The following is a 15,000-nucleotide window of genomic DNA, read 5'->3' as shown; positions in this document are numbered from 1 at the left end:
TTAGGGGGGGCTTTTTATGATTTTCTTTCGATTTTTGAAGGTTTTTTGTCTGTTGAAGTTTTATTCTGGGCAAGATTTGGTGAAACTACTTAGAAAATGAGGATTTTTTTTTCATTTTTTTTTTTGGTGGGTTGGCCTTTTTATGATTTTCTTTTGATTGTTGAAGGTTTTTGTCTGTTGAAGTTTTATTCTTGGTAAGATTTGGTGAAACTACTTAGAAAATGAGGATTTTTTTTTTTCATTTTTTTTTTTTTTTTTTTGGTGGGGGGGCCTTTTTATGATTTTCTTTTGATTGTTGAAGGTTTTTGTCTGTTGAAGTTTTACTCTTGGCAACATTTGGTGAAACTACTTAGAAAATGAGGATTTTTTTATTTTTCATTTTTTTTTTTTTTTGGTGGGGGGGGCCTTTTTATGATTTTCTTTTGATTGTTGAAGGTTTTTGTCTGTTGAAGTTTTATTCTTGGCAAGATTTGGTGAAACTACTTAGAAAATGAGGATTTTTTTTCATTTTTTTTTTTTTTTTTTTTTTTTTGGTGGGGGGGCCTTTTTATGATTTTCTTTTGATTGTTGAAGGTTTTTTGTCTGTTGAAGTTTTATTCTTGGTAAGATTTGGTGAAACTACTTAGAAAATGAGGATCTTTTTTATTTTATTTTATTTTTTTTTTTTGAGGGGGGTAGGCCTTTTTATGATTTTCTTTCGATTGTTGAAGGTTTTTGGTTTGTTAAAGTTTTACTCTTGGCAAGATTTGGTGAGGTGATATGGAATTTCTTTTTTCTTTTTTTAGGATGGCGTTTTGCATGATTATATTTTGTTAAAGGTCTTGTTGAAGGTTTTTTGTCCTTTGAAGTTTTTTTCTTTTTAACTTAATACCTTTCTGGCTAAACTGAAATGAAATATTAGTTTTCAAGGGGGTGGTGTTTTTCAGTACTGTTATAATTGTTGATGGTTTTTTGTCTCTTGAAGTTATAAAATTCTTTTTACCTGAAAATTTTTTGGCTGAACTAACTTGGAAGATGAGGGTCTTTAGTTACTTTTGGAGGGGTACTTTTTTATGATTGTATTTCAGTTTAGTACTTTACTTTTATCTAATATAAATCTTAATATCAACCAATTTCAAATAATTCTACTTCTAATGATTATAAACCATTTAACTCGGGTTACTTTCTCGAGTGCATTAGAGCATATAAGGATATATGAATTTGTAATTTTTCCAATTTAAAATTCCAGTACTTTCTAGTTTCTAGTTACTGTGGATACCCACTTACGTCTATTATAATAATAAAAATGTTAATAATTGTTATTCTCATAATATTTCTTAAGATTTTAATAACCAAATAAGGTGAATAATAGTAATAATAATAATAATAACAACAATAATAATAATAATAACAATTTCTATTCAAACAAAAATTTTCATAATTTTAGTAGCAATAATAATAATAATAATAATAATAATAATAATAATAATAATAATAACAATAATAATAATAATGTTAATTTTTATTCGAATAAAATTTTTCATAATAAAAAGGCAAAGAATTGTTATAATAATAATAATAATAATAATAATAATAATAATAATAATAATAATAATAATAATTTTCATACTTTCAATAACAATAAAAATGTTAATAATTTTCATTTTAATAAAACTTTTCATAATGTTAACAACACAAAAAGACGAAGAATTCCCTAAACAAACTCATCATTCTACAAAGTGAAAATGGCAGCAGATATCTGGCAATCAACAGAAGAAGAAGAAGAAGAAGAAGAAGAAGAAGAAGAAGAAAAAGAAGAAGAAGAAGGAGAAGAAGAAGAAGAAGAAGAAGAAGAAGAAAAAGAAGAAGAGGAACTCTTAGTTGCAGACAGAGTTTTCCATACCAGGAAATGACAAAGACAAATTACTCTGTAGAGAATACCGTTCGAATAAGTTTAAAAGAATGTTAAGCTAAGATCATGGGTTTAGTGAGGCATCGTTAAGTCTACTGTGCATTTGAGCTCGCTAACAATGTTACGCTGCATATTATTTCTTTTGTTTTTACGGTGAAATACTTTCATTAGTAGCTTCGGAGTTACTTAAATTCCTTTTATCCTAATTAAATATTGATCTAGATATTCTAAGAACTTAATAACATAATAATTTTGAATCTTAAACTAAATCATATAGCAACAATTAGAAAAATTGAAACTCGATTAGCTCATTCACTTGGCCTAGTTCGCTGTGGTGAGAAACTCAACAAACTGATAAACGTATATATAATTTTCATTAACAATTTCGAAAATAATAAAAGAATAGGATTTCTTATAGTTTTCTTGTTTCTAATGTAATATTTCTACGTTTTTTTTTTCATTTACCTATTACCATTTTCTGTTTTTTTTTTATCTTCTTTATCAAAATGTTTTTTTTTTTTTTTACTTTTTACTTTTTCCTATTTCCTTTAATCAATTTGTTCTTTATCTTCCTAATATCTTAGTTATATAATCGCTCTCTCTCTCTCTCTCTCTCTCTCTCTCTCTCTCTATATATATATATATATATATATATATATATATATATATATATATATATATATATATATATAATAAATATATATATATACATATATATATATACATATATATATATATATATATATATACATGTATATGTATATACGTATATATACATATATATACAGTATATATATCTATATGTGTGTGTATATATATATATATATATATACAAATGCAGTATATATATATATATATATATATGTATAGATGTGTGTATTCTTCATTTTCATGTCTATTTTATCTTTCTTTTCTTTGTCAATTTATCTTAATTTCCATATCGAGTTTCATATTCTCATTCACATCGTCTCATTTCCCCCTTTTACTATTGACTCCTCTTCCTCCTCCTACCAATTTTCCTCTTCCTCTTCCTCTTCCTATCAATTTTCCTCTTTCTCTTCCTATCTTTCTAATTCTTCCTCCTCTTCATCAACGGGAAACGAATCACTCGCTATTACACAACTCAAAAGGTAAAACACACGATTCCCATTGGCTAAGGATGCTGTCTCGACCAATCACAGACTCGCATTTGCTTGAGATACGTTTGTTTACGGAACAATCAAAGATAATGTAAGGTCAATGTGGGAAGACTTTCGTGTGTAATTCTAAGCTTCGTAGGTCACAGAATTGTGTTAGTGAGATGTTAAGACAATTACATAATATGTATGTATGTATATATATATATATATATAATATACATGTAATATATATATATATATATATATATATTTAAATATCAACACAACATTGTGTTCAAATCGAAAAATAAATTTCTACCTCATACTTGGGATCGAACGCTAGCCCCTTCTAATGAAAGGCCAGGTCGAAACTAACCATGCCACGAGTGGCCATGATATATATATATATATATATATAGATAGATAGATAGATAGATAGATAGATATATATGTGTGTATGTGTATATATATATATATATATATATATATATATATATATAGATAGATAGATAGATAGATATATATATATATATATATACATACATACATATATATACAGTGTATATATATATATATATATATATCATTATGAGTCCGTCGATGTCATTAATAGGACAAAAGTACTAACTCCAATCAAATCTCTTCACACACACGAACACACAAACACAGACACACATTCAATGGCCTCACACATGACCTTCCACTTGCGTCTATGATTTTTCTGTGTCAGTCCACACCCGCAAACTTTCTTACTTCGCCAATCCATCGTCTTTTCTTCCTTCCCCTGCTTCTTTTACAATCTCCAGGGACCCATTCCGTTTTTCTTAATGTCCATCTATTGTCTGTTATTCTTATTATATGTCCTACCCATGTCCATTTCTTTTTCTTACGTTAGAATATTCTCTATTTTAGTTTGCTGTCGTATCCATATTGCTCTTTTTCTGTCTCTTAGTGTTATTCCTAATATAACTAGATTATATTCTAAGTCTTTAGTAAGGCATCAAGTTTATGATGCATAAGTTAACACTGGTAGGACCATCTCATTGAATATATATATATATATATATATATATATATATATATATATATATATATATATATATATATATATATATATATATACACATATATACATACGCAGACATACTGTATATATATATATATATGTATATATATATATATATATATATAGTAATAATAATAATAATAATAATAATAATAATAATATATATATACATGTGTATCTTTCCATTTCATACAGCCAGTTTAAATAAATTTATTCCATGCCATGACTTTCACCAACACCGAATCTGGGAGTATAAAAAAAGTTTACAGATAAAGTCACGTATCGATCCTAGAATACTTGATAATCCGATAAAGGTTACGTCTCTAAATGGTTTGTCCTTTGCTGTTGCTTCTTCAAGCATTATTATTATTATTATTATTATTATTATTATTATTAATTAATAATTATCAATTATCATTATTATTATTAATTATTATCATTATTATTATTAATCATTATTAATTATTATCATTATTATTATAATTATTATTATTATTATTATTATTATTATTATTACTATTATTATTATTATTAATTATTAATTATTATTATTATTACTATTAATTAATAATTATCAATTATCATTATTATTATCAATTATTATTATTATTATTATTATTATTATTATTATTATTATTATTATTATTATTATTATTAAATGCTAAGCTACAACCCTAGTTGGAAAAGCAGGATGCTATAAGCCCAGGGGCCCCAACAGGGAAAATAGCCCAGTGAGGAAAAGAAATAAAGAAAAATAAAATATTTTAAGTATAGTAAAAACACTAAATTAAATATTTCGTATAAAAACTATAAAAACTTTAACAAAAGAAGAGGAAGATATACCCTCAAGCAAGAGAACTCTAACCCAAGACAGAAGAAGACCATGGTACAGAGGCTATGGCACTACCCAAGACTTTTGAAGTTCAACTGATTCAACTACCCGATTAGGAAGATCATTCCACAACTTGGTCATAGCTGGAATAAAACTTCTAGAGTACTGTGTAGTATTGAGCCTCATGATGGAGAAGGCCCGTTGAGATACTACCACTAGAGAGTTATGGGGTCTTTTGACTGGCCAGATAGTACTACATTGGATCCTTCTCTCTGGTTACGGTCCATTTTCCCCTTGCCTATCCACTCACACACCGAGTAGTCTGGCCTATTCGTTACATATTCTCCTCTGTCCTCATACACCTGACAAAACTGAGATTACCAAACAATTCTTCTTACTGCACTGTAATTGTTCAGCGGCCACTTTCCTCTTTGTATGGGTAGAAGAGACTCTTTAGCTATGGTAAGCAGCTCTTCTAGAAGAAGGACACTCCAATTCAAGCCAATGTTCTCTAATCTTGGGCTGTGCCACAGCCTCTGTACCATGGTCTTCCACTGTCTTGGGTTAGAGTTCTCTTGTTTGAGGGTACACTCGGGCACACTATTCTATCATATATCTTATTTCTCTTCCTCTTGTTTTGTTAAAGTTTTTATAGTTTATAAAGTGATATTTATTTTAATATTGTTGCTCTTCTTAAAATATTTTATTTTTCCTTGCTCCCTTTCCTCACTGAGCTATTTTCCCTGTCGGAGCCCTTGGGATTATAGCATCCTGCTTTTCCAACTAGGGTTGTAGCTTAGCAAGTAATAATAATAATAATAATAATAATAATAATAATAATAATAATAATGATAATTATAATAATAATAATAATAGAATTATTATGAGATTTTGAGGTTAGAGAAGGGCGTATGAGGTAATGCATTACAGACCTTGATACTATTTGCGTTTACATCACGATAAGGAAGCTCTATACGTTCCTGAAAGTAAGCAATGTATAAATACCGGAATTAGATTGTATGCTTATAAAAGGATCATCTACTGAGAGAGAGAGAGAGAGAGAGAGAGAGAGAGAGAGAGAGAGAGAGAGAGAGATCTTCATACGAGCTAACTTGCATGGATAAATATGGACAGTTTGTTAGACAGATAGACAGATAAATAGATACTGTCAAGGTTCGTCGCTTCTTTCATTTGTGTAAAGGGTTCGTCGAACGCGGTTCGACAGACAAGTGTTTGAAGTGATGTTCGAACACGTGAATGGGGTATTTGGTTGTCGAATGCGTTCGTCGAACGGATCGAAGAAAGTATGTTCTCGCCTGACTTTTAGTGGGCGGGGCTTCACTGTCCACAAATCTTATGCATTTGTGACCGACTCCACCTCTTCGAACCATTTGATAAGCAGGTTCGACAACCAGGTACGACGAACCGTTCGATCGTGTGAACCCCGCTTACGGGTAGTGTTCCAGGCGGGTGTACTTGTCATATGGGATTGAACACGGTCCTATATATCGTCAGTCGAATTCTATACCTTACAGTACAGCAGTGTCTGCGCCTTACTGTACGTCATTATACAACGACCATATTGTGAAAATGTCGGATATGTTGAAGAAAACGGGTATTCTTTAACGGTGGTTTGGTCAGGTAGAGAAAAATGCTAACTAGCTGGGAGGCGCTGGAGATGACGCATCAGGCAACCGACCCCTTAATGTAGGAATAATGGTGAAGAAGAAGAAGAAGAAGAAGAAGAAGAAGAAGAAGAAGAAGAAGAAGGAGAAAAAGAAGAAGAAGAAGAAGAAGGAGGAGAAGGAGGAGAAGGAGAAGAAGAAGACATGAGCGCATGGAGAGAAAGATGAGTGGTTGAGCGTGTGTAAGAAATTATAGTGTTATCAATTATCCTTTTCAGCGTTGAAGAATGAATTTATAGAGTTCATTGACTTACCTTGTATATTCCAGCCTGTAAAAAATATCGCTAATCACATTAGTTTCTGCACTGTAATTGTTCAGTGGCTACTTTCCTCTTGGCAAGGGTAGAATAAACTCTGTAGTTATGTTAAGCAGCTCTTCTAGGAGAATTACACTCTAAAATCAAACCATTGTTCTCTAGTCTTGTGTAGTGCCATAGCCTCTGAACCATGGTCTTCCATTATCTTGGGTTAGAGTTCTCCTGCTTGAGGGTACACTCAGGCACACTATTCTATCTAATTTCTCTTCCTCTTGATTTGTTAAAGTTTTTATAGGAAATAAATATTTTAATGTTGTTACTATACTTAAAATATTTTATTTTTCTTCATTTCCTTTCCTCACTGGGCTATTTTTTCGTTTGGGCCCCTGGGCTCATAGCATCCTGCTTTTCCAACTAGGGTTGTAGCTTAGCAAGTGATAATAATAATAATAATAATAATAATAATAATAATAATAATAATAATAATAACAATAATAATAGTATTTCAAGACTCAGTGAAACTATTAGGAAGCCCGCACACGTACCTCTAAGGCTTCGCGACTAATCTCTGTCATTCTGCTTCATGAGAAACTAACAGGCAAATGTTCCTTGGATTACTGGATCTGGGTTCTTTGCCTTGAACGGACTTCGAGGTACAGTCGGACGCAGGAGTCTCTGCACACCTCGCTCCGAAAAAGCGCACCTTGTCACACCTTTACTTCGCGAAGAGTTTTGATTGATTGATTGATTTTATGTTTTCTGGTAGCATGATTCGCGGCGAGTAGCCAAACAGATAGTGTGGAAAGAGATGGCAGATGTGGTGGGCGGGGCTAAACACGGGAACTCACCGTGCAGTTGAGGTGTGGCCGGGTGCATTTCTTTATAGTGAGGTGTACCAGGAATTACTGTGTCCGACTGTACATTCATGATAAAGGACTAAATTTATTGAAATTTGTCTTTAAGAGGAACTATTTGCTTCAGATACTATTCTTTGGGGGCAGAAGTAGAAAAATGTTCTAATAGACTAGTTTGAATTGAATCTCTGAATTTGGGTTATAAGGCCCAGTGCCGGGGCTTTGGCGGCCGTTCAGGACCTAGTTACGACTGGGGGGGGGGGCAATCTGCAGTTGCGTCAGGGAGTCTAATTTGAAAGATGTTGAGGGAAGAGGGAGATTTGCAGTAAATTAGTCGCGAAAATTATGAACATACCTCTCCCCACCACTGGGGATCTACTCACTCCCATGGGGGCTCTTCCCCACCCTTGGGGACCTTCCCTCACCCATGGGGACTTATCCACACCAATGGGGACCTTACCAAACTCATGGGGACTTCCCCCCCCCCTGGGGACCTTTCACCAACCATGGGGACTTTTCCCCACCCCTGGGGACCTTATCAAACCCAGGGGGACTTTTCCCCACCCTCTGGAACATTACCAAACCTATGGGACTTTTCCCCACCCTTGGGGACCTTTCACCAACCATGGGGACTTTTCCCCACCCCTGGGGACCTTATCAAACCCGAGGGGATTTTTCCCCACCCTTGGGAACATTACCAAACCTATGGGACTTTTCCCCACCCTTGGGGACCTTTCACCAACCATGGGGACTTTTCCCCACCCCTGGGGACCTTATCAAACCCATGGGTACTTTTCCTCACCCCTAGGGACATTACCAAACCCATGGGGATTTTTCCCTACCATTTGGGACCTTTCAGCAACCATTGGGACTTTTCCCCACCCTTGGGGACCTTTCACCAACCATGGGGACTTTTCCCCACCCCTGGGGACCTTATCAAACCCAAGGGGATTTTTCCCCACCCTTGGGAACATTACCAAACCTATGGGACTTTTCCCCACCCTTGGGGACCTTTCACCAACCATGGGGACTTTTCCCCACCCCTGGGGACCTTATCAAACCCATGGGTACTTTTCCTCACCCCTAGGGACATTACCAAACCCATGGGGACTTTTCCCTACCATTTGGGACCTTTCAGCAACCATTGGGACTTTTCCCCACTCTTGGGGACCTTTCACCAACCATGGGGACTTTTCCCCACCTCTGGGGACCTTATCAAACCCAAGGGGATTTTTCCCCACCCTTGGGAACATTACCAAACCTATGGGACTTTTCCCCACCCTTGGGGACCTTTCACCAACCATGGGGACTTTTCCCCACCCCTGGGGATCTTATCAAACCCATGGGGACTTTTCCTCACCCCTAAGGACATTACTAAACCCATGGGGACTTTTCCCTACCATTTGGGACCTTTCAGCAACCATTGGGACTTTTCCCTACAATTGGGGACATTACCAAACCCATGGGGACCTTACTAAATCCCTGGGGACTTTTTCCCACCCCTGGGGACCTTACCAAACCCATGGGAACTTTTCCCCACCCATGGGGACCTTACAAAACCCCTTGATACTTTTCCCTACCCCGGAGGACCTTACCAAACCCCTGGGGAATTTTCCCAACCCATGGGGCCTTTTTCCCACCCCCTGGGGACTTTCCCCCACCCCTAGGGACCTCCCCCACAGGAAATGAAGAGCTCATCCGTGTAGACAAATCATTGACTTAGCTATTGATTAATCAGACTTATTTGGAGTTAATTGAATCAAATAAAAGAAAAAGTCTTTTGTCGGAATTCGAAATAAAGTTTTATGAAGACTCGGACGTTTCGTCTCATGAAAAAAAAAATTAAATATATTACAAGAGAACTTTTTTTTATTTATTGCAAAGGAAAATTATCCACAACAACAGCAAGGAAAGGATTAGACACAGCCTTGGGAAATCACTAAAAGTGAGGAAGCTCGTTGCTTTGCAAAAAAACTTCACCTTGCACTCCGCTTTGCAATATTATATATATATATATATATATATATATATGTATACAGTATATATATATTGTATATATAATTAAATATAAATATATATACATATATATGTATATATATATTTAATTATATATATGTATTTAATTATACATACAGTATATATATATTTATATTTATATATACACACACACACACATATAAATATATATATATATATATATATATATATATATAATTAAATATATATATATATATTATATATAAATAATATATATACATTTAATTATATATATATATATATATATATATATATATATATATATATATATATATACTGTATATATAATTAAATATATATATACATATATATACAGTATGGAAAATTACGTTTATATGCTTAAATAAAAAAAATATTTAATTGAGCACATGCTAAAAAGAAAATTTTCAAATATTTTTACAAGAAAAAATAGAAATAATACTTGAATATAAGATTTTTTAAATACAATAAAGTAAATTGGCCTGTTTGGTAAAAGCATAATTCCATTAAATTTGCAAAAGCAACATAAAAATGCAATTACTTATAACTTCAGTCACAACAATATTCGCACAGTGCGAACCTAAAGTCACTGACCACATCGAGTATAAAAAATAAGTAAACCGGAAATGTCAGTAAAAAAAAAAAGGCACCAGACAAAGTATAAAGAATATTTTCTTTCAAAGGTTTCTTCAAAATCTAATCCTTCCCACACCCTTTCCAACCCCCGATAAGACTAGATTAAAGGAACCGCTTAAAAAAGCTTAAAAATCCTTTTTAAATATAACCGTTGTAACGACTGGACAGTCATGCACTGTCATGAGTTGAATAATTCAGATTTAAAATCGACCCATGGTGTCAACTTAAAGACAAGCAGAGAAGGAAGAACTACATCCGTGGAATTGTGGAGGATGCTTGGCTGTTCGGTGGAATATTATTATTATTACTTGCTAAGCTACAACCCTAGTTGGAAAAGCAAGATGCTATAAACAATTGGGCTTCAACAGGGAAAATATTCCAGTGGGGAAACAGCAAAAATAAAATATTTCAAGAACAGCAATAACACCTAAACAAATATTTCCTATATAAACTATAAAAACTTTAACAAAGCAAGAGGAAGAGAAATTAGATAGGATAGTGTGCCCGAGTGCACCCTCAAGCTAGAGAACTCTAACCTAAGACAGTGGAAGACCAATTTTATTATTATTATTATTATTATTGTTGTTGTTGTTGTTGTTGTTGTTGTTGTTGTTGTTGTTCTTGTCGTTATTAGCTAATTAGCTACAACCCTAGTTGGAAAAGCCAGATGCTAAAAGTCCAAGGCTCCAACGGAAACTAGCCCAGTAAGTAAAGGAAATAAGGAAACACGGAACAACATGCCTGAGTGTACCCTCAAGCAAGAAAACTCTAACTCAAAATGAGTGGAAGACCATGGTACAGAGGCTATGGCACTACCCAAGACTAGAGAACAATGGTTTGATTTTGGTGTGTCCTCCTAGAAGAGCTGATTATCATAGCTAAAAAGTCTCTTTTACCCTTACCTACAGGAAAGTAGCCACTGAACAATGCAATTCACTATACACAATTTTTTTTAATGAGGCGCATTTTCACTGACTCACAACGGTGCCCTTTTAGCTCGGAAAAGTTTCTGTTATCTGATTGGTTAGAATTATCTTGTCTAACCAATCAGCGATCAAGAAACTTTTCAGAGCTAAAAGGGCACCCCTGCTAGTCGGTGCAAATCTGGCTCACCAAAAAGAATTGAGTATAGTTAATCACTTGACTGCATAATTTACCTTTATACTAATTTAAAGGTGTACTTTCAATGCTTGAAGATGTACATTTAGTTCTATATTAAAAATATTTTCTTTTCGTTAGCTTGAAGTAGTACTATTGATGCTATTTAAAAGTCAACACTGAACTGGGTCTAGCTTCAAATATTTCAGATACTTTATCTTTTAAAGAAACCTATAATCTTTAATAAATAAAAACAGGCCTCTATTAAAGGACACAGTAATGGGAGGATAAACATACTATAGACTAAGTTTTAGAAATAATTATAAAGTTAAATAGTAACAAAAGGAAACTGTGATTTAACGAATTTAATGAAGGGTGACAAGAAGGCAGATGACTGAGGGTGACGTCAGATATTTAGTGAGTTAAAGAATGAGGGATAGCGCAGGTGAAATGAAAGGGATAATAGAATAAGGATAGCAAAAAAAATGGCCTTATTTAATAGACAAGAATAGGTTTAAAAGGAAAATGGGCTATAATTTGATAGATAAATTGAGACCTGATAATGGGAAAAAACCGGAAAATAGTAAAAAACAGAATGGTTTAAGATTTTGCTTTTCCTTTCAAAGACTACCTTTCCCACAAAATGGAGAAAGGAAAATAAAAAGATAAGTAGAGGAAAATGCGATAATAGTACACAAGAAAATAAATCAATGCATATTAACTCTCTTAACCATGAGAGAGAGAGAGAGAGAGAGAGAGAGAGAGAGAGAGAGAGAGAGAGAGAGAGAGAGAGAGAGAGAGAGAGAGAGAGAGAGAGTTACAAGGATTTTGGATGTCTAAGATTTTAGTCCATCCGCAGAGACACTATGTGCTCTTTGGTAAAGCGATTTAGTTTAAGCATTTAGAGAGTTCTTATGATCTTGTCTAACTTATTCTTGAACTCGTTTACCGTGTTTCTGTTTACTACATCCGCTGGAAGTCTATTCTAAGTATTTGCTATTTTGTATACAAAGAAATTACCACACTGAGTGGTGGTGTATCTTTTCAATTCCAGTTTGTGTCCGTTACCTATAGACTGATTTGTGCTAAGCGAGAGAGAGAGAGAGAGAGAGAGAGAGAGAGAGAGAGAGAGAGAGATTTACAAACTTTTTTCCAAACTAAGCTGCAAGGTGTTCATTATACAAGCAAAACCTTCTTCCAATCAATAACAGCATAATCAATACTGGAAATTCGTCCATTTAAATATACTTGAGATGGGTGGTCTCTCTCTCTCTCTCTTTATTTCCTTTCTCCAGTAACCTAATCTCTTCCTCCTCCTCCTCCTCCTCCTCCTCCTCCTCCACACTTATTATCATCGTACTTTCTCTTCCTCCTTCTCCTCCTCCACACCTATTATCTTCGTACCGAGGTCTATATGTGTATTTTCTCTTCCTTCTTCTCCTCCTCCACGCTTTTTTTCATCGTAATTCATTTGGTTTTATTTCATATAAAAAAAATTGACAACTGTTCAATTCTTAAAAATTTATTTTTACTCTTTTACTATTTTTTCTTAGTGTACGTATATATATATATATATATATATATATATATATATATATATATATATATATATATATATATATGTATGTATATATATATATATTATATATATATATATATATATATATAATATCGAATGAATCTTAAAACATTTTAATACTTATACTAATATAATCACTATTTAGTTAAAGCTAAATTTCCTGTCTTTTTACGAATAGATAAGACATGACCTAGAAAATAAAACATCCTGATACATGCTTTGAACTTAGCTTTCCTTAAAAAAAAGTGTTGACGTATTAGCTTTCTTGCTTACCCCAAAAACATATCAAAAGACATGACAAGCTTAAGCACGCATACGTAGAAGTCATCTATTTACGGCATTTTACCATCAGAAAATGACAAACTACAGATCATGCCAGAAAAAAGACAAGAAAAGAACATACTCTTTCATTTGATTACCACCAGAAAATGACACACTACACATCATGCCAGAAAAAGACAGGAGAAAACATAATACACTTTCACTTGATACTCAAAACAGATCTTACGATCTGCGTTGGCACTCAGATTAACCAGAGCCTTAAGAATCATGTGAGACGGGGGACAGCCACAGGAGGATTTCCTCCAATGCATACGGCTTCTCCGCCAAGGGCTGCCAACCCAACCTGCAGGGGCCCGGAACACATGGGAGGAGGCAGCCCAAGAGAAATTATCAGTAAGCGCGCGGTACATCTTCTTCGTTGGAGCAGAATGTTGTCGGGTATTGTCTCCTGACTTAACTAGTGTCTGTTGCGATATTTAATTTGGATTGATTAAACGACAATCTTCTTCCATCGTTAAAAAGGTGAGAGTTCGTTATTTATTTCAAAATAGGGTTTTTTAACGGTTGTTTTTTTGGATTAACGTAGAAGTTTGCATAGCTAAAGGGGAGATTGAAGCTCAAATTGTAGCTTAAGGGACGTATTTAAATGGGTAAAGGTTTCGTTTATATTAACTAGTGTCTGTTGCGATATTTAATTTGAATTGATTTAACGACAATATTCTTCTTCCATCGTTAAAAAGGTGAGAGTTCGTTATTTATTTCAAAATTGGATTTTTTAACGGTTATTTTTGGATTAACGTAGAAGTTTGTGTAGCTAAAAGGGAGATTGAAGCTCAAATTGTAGCTTAAGGAATATTCTTCCATCATTAAAAAGGTGAGAGTTCGTTATTTATTTCAAAATAGGGTTTTTTTAACGGTTGTTTTTGGATTAACGTAGAAGTTTGTATAGCTAGAGGGGAAATTGAAGCTCAAATTGTAGCTTAAGGGGACGTATTTAAATGGGTAAAGGTTTCGATTATATTAGAACCTGTTTGATAAAATGGTTAGAATATTGTGAAACAGATCATTATTAATAATCATTTCGTAATGTACCTATATTAGCATCAGCGCAAAAAGGCAATTCTATTTAGTGTGAAAACACACACACACACACACACACACACACACACACACACACATATATATATATATATATATATATATATATATATATATATATATATATATATATATATATGTGTGTGTGTGTGTGTGTGTGTGTGTGTGTATACTGTTAATGAATGAATGATTTGAAGTTCTCTGGCATCCTGGCATTGTTTATGTATGAATGTATGTACTGTATAAACATATATATGTAATTATGTATGTATGTATATGTATATACATTTATATGCATATATGTATCTTTACTGTATGTACAGATGAAAAAAAAGAAAATTCATTGATAGCATATATATATATATATATACATTTATTTGTATATATGTATATTTTACTGTATATACAGGTTAATAGATATGGATAACTTATTGCTAGCATATGGTATACATATATAAATATATATATATATATATATATATATATATGTTTGTGCGAATAAGCAATAAAATAAAGATCTTTAATAAGATTATCTTTATCAGTCATTCTAGGAGTAAATTTGAGAGACTTAACTCATGTCAAAGGTAG

At 33.2% G+C, this 15,000-nt stretch overlaps 1 protein-coding gene across 3 annotated transcripts in view; it reads left to right on the top strand.

Annotated features, from left to right (window-relative positions):
* Positions 1 to 13,666: 13,666 nt before the first annotated feature.
* LOC137638546 (metabotropic glutamate receptor 3-like) overlaps positions 13,667 to 15,000 on the top strand; it is a 25,696-nt gene continuing 24,362 nt past the window's right edge. Inside the window, exon 1 of one of the 3 annotated variants that reach the window (XM_068370682.1) lies at positions 13,667 to 13,836. The gene's annotated coding sequence lies outside the window, so the exon portion shown is untranslated. Of the gene's footprint in view, positions 13,837 to 13,982; positions 14,055 to 14,152; positions 14,189 to 15,000 lie in introns of those variants that run through there. The other 2 variants (XM_068370684.1, XM_068370683.1) reach the window with 2 other exon arrangements.

Source organism: Palaemon carinicauda, chromosome 3 (assembly GCF_036898095.1).
Source record: "Palaemon carinicauda isolate YSFRI2023 chromosome 3, ASM3689809v2, whole genome shotgun sequence".
Taxonomy (NCBI): domain Eukaryota; kingdom Metazoa; phylum Arthropoda; class Malacostraca; order Decapoda; family Palaemonidae; genus Palaemon; species Palaemon carinicauda.
The sequence above is the reverse complement of the archived record's forward strand: the minus strand, read 5'-3'. Positions and strand labels throughout refer to the sequence as shown.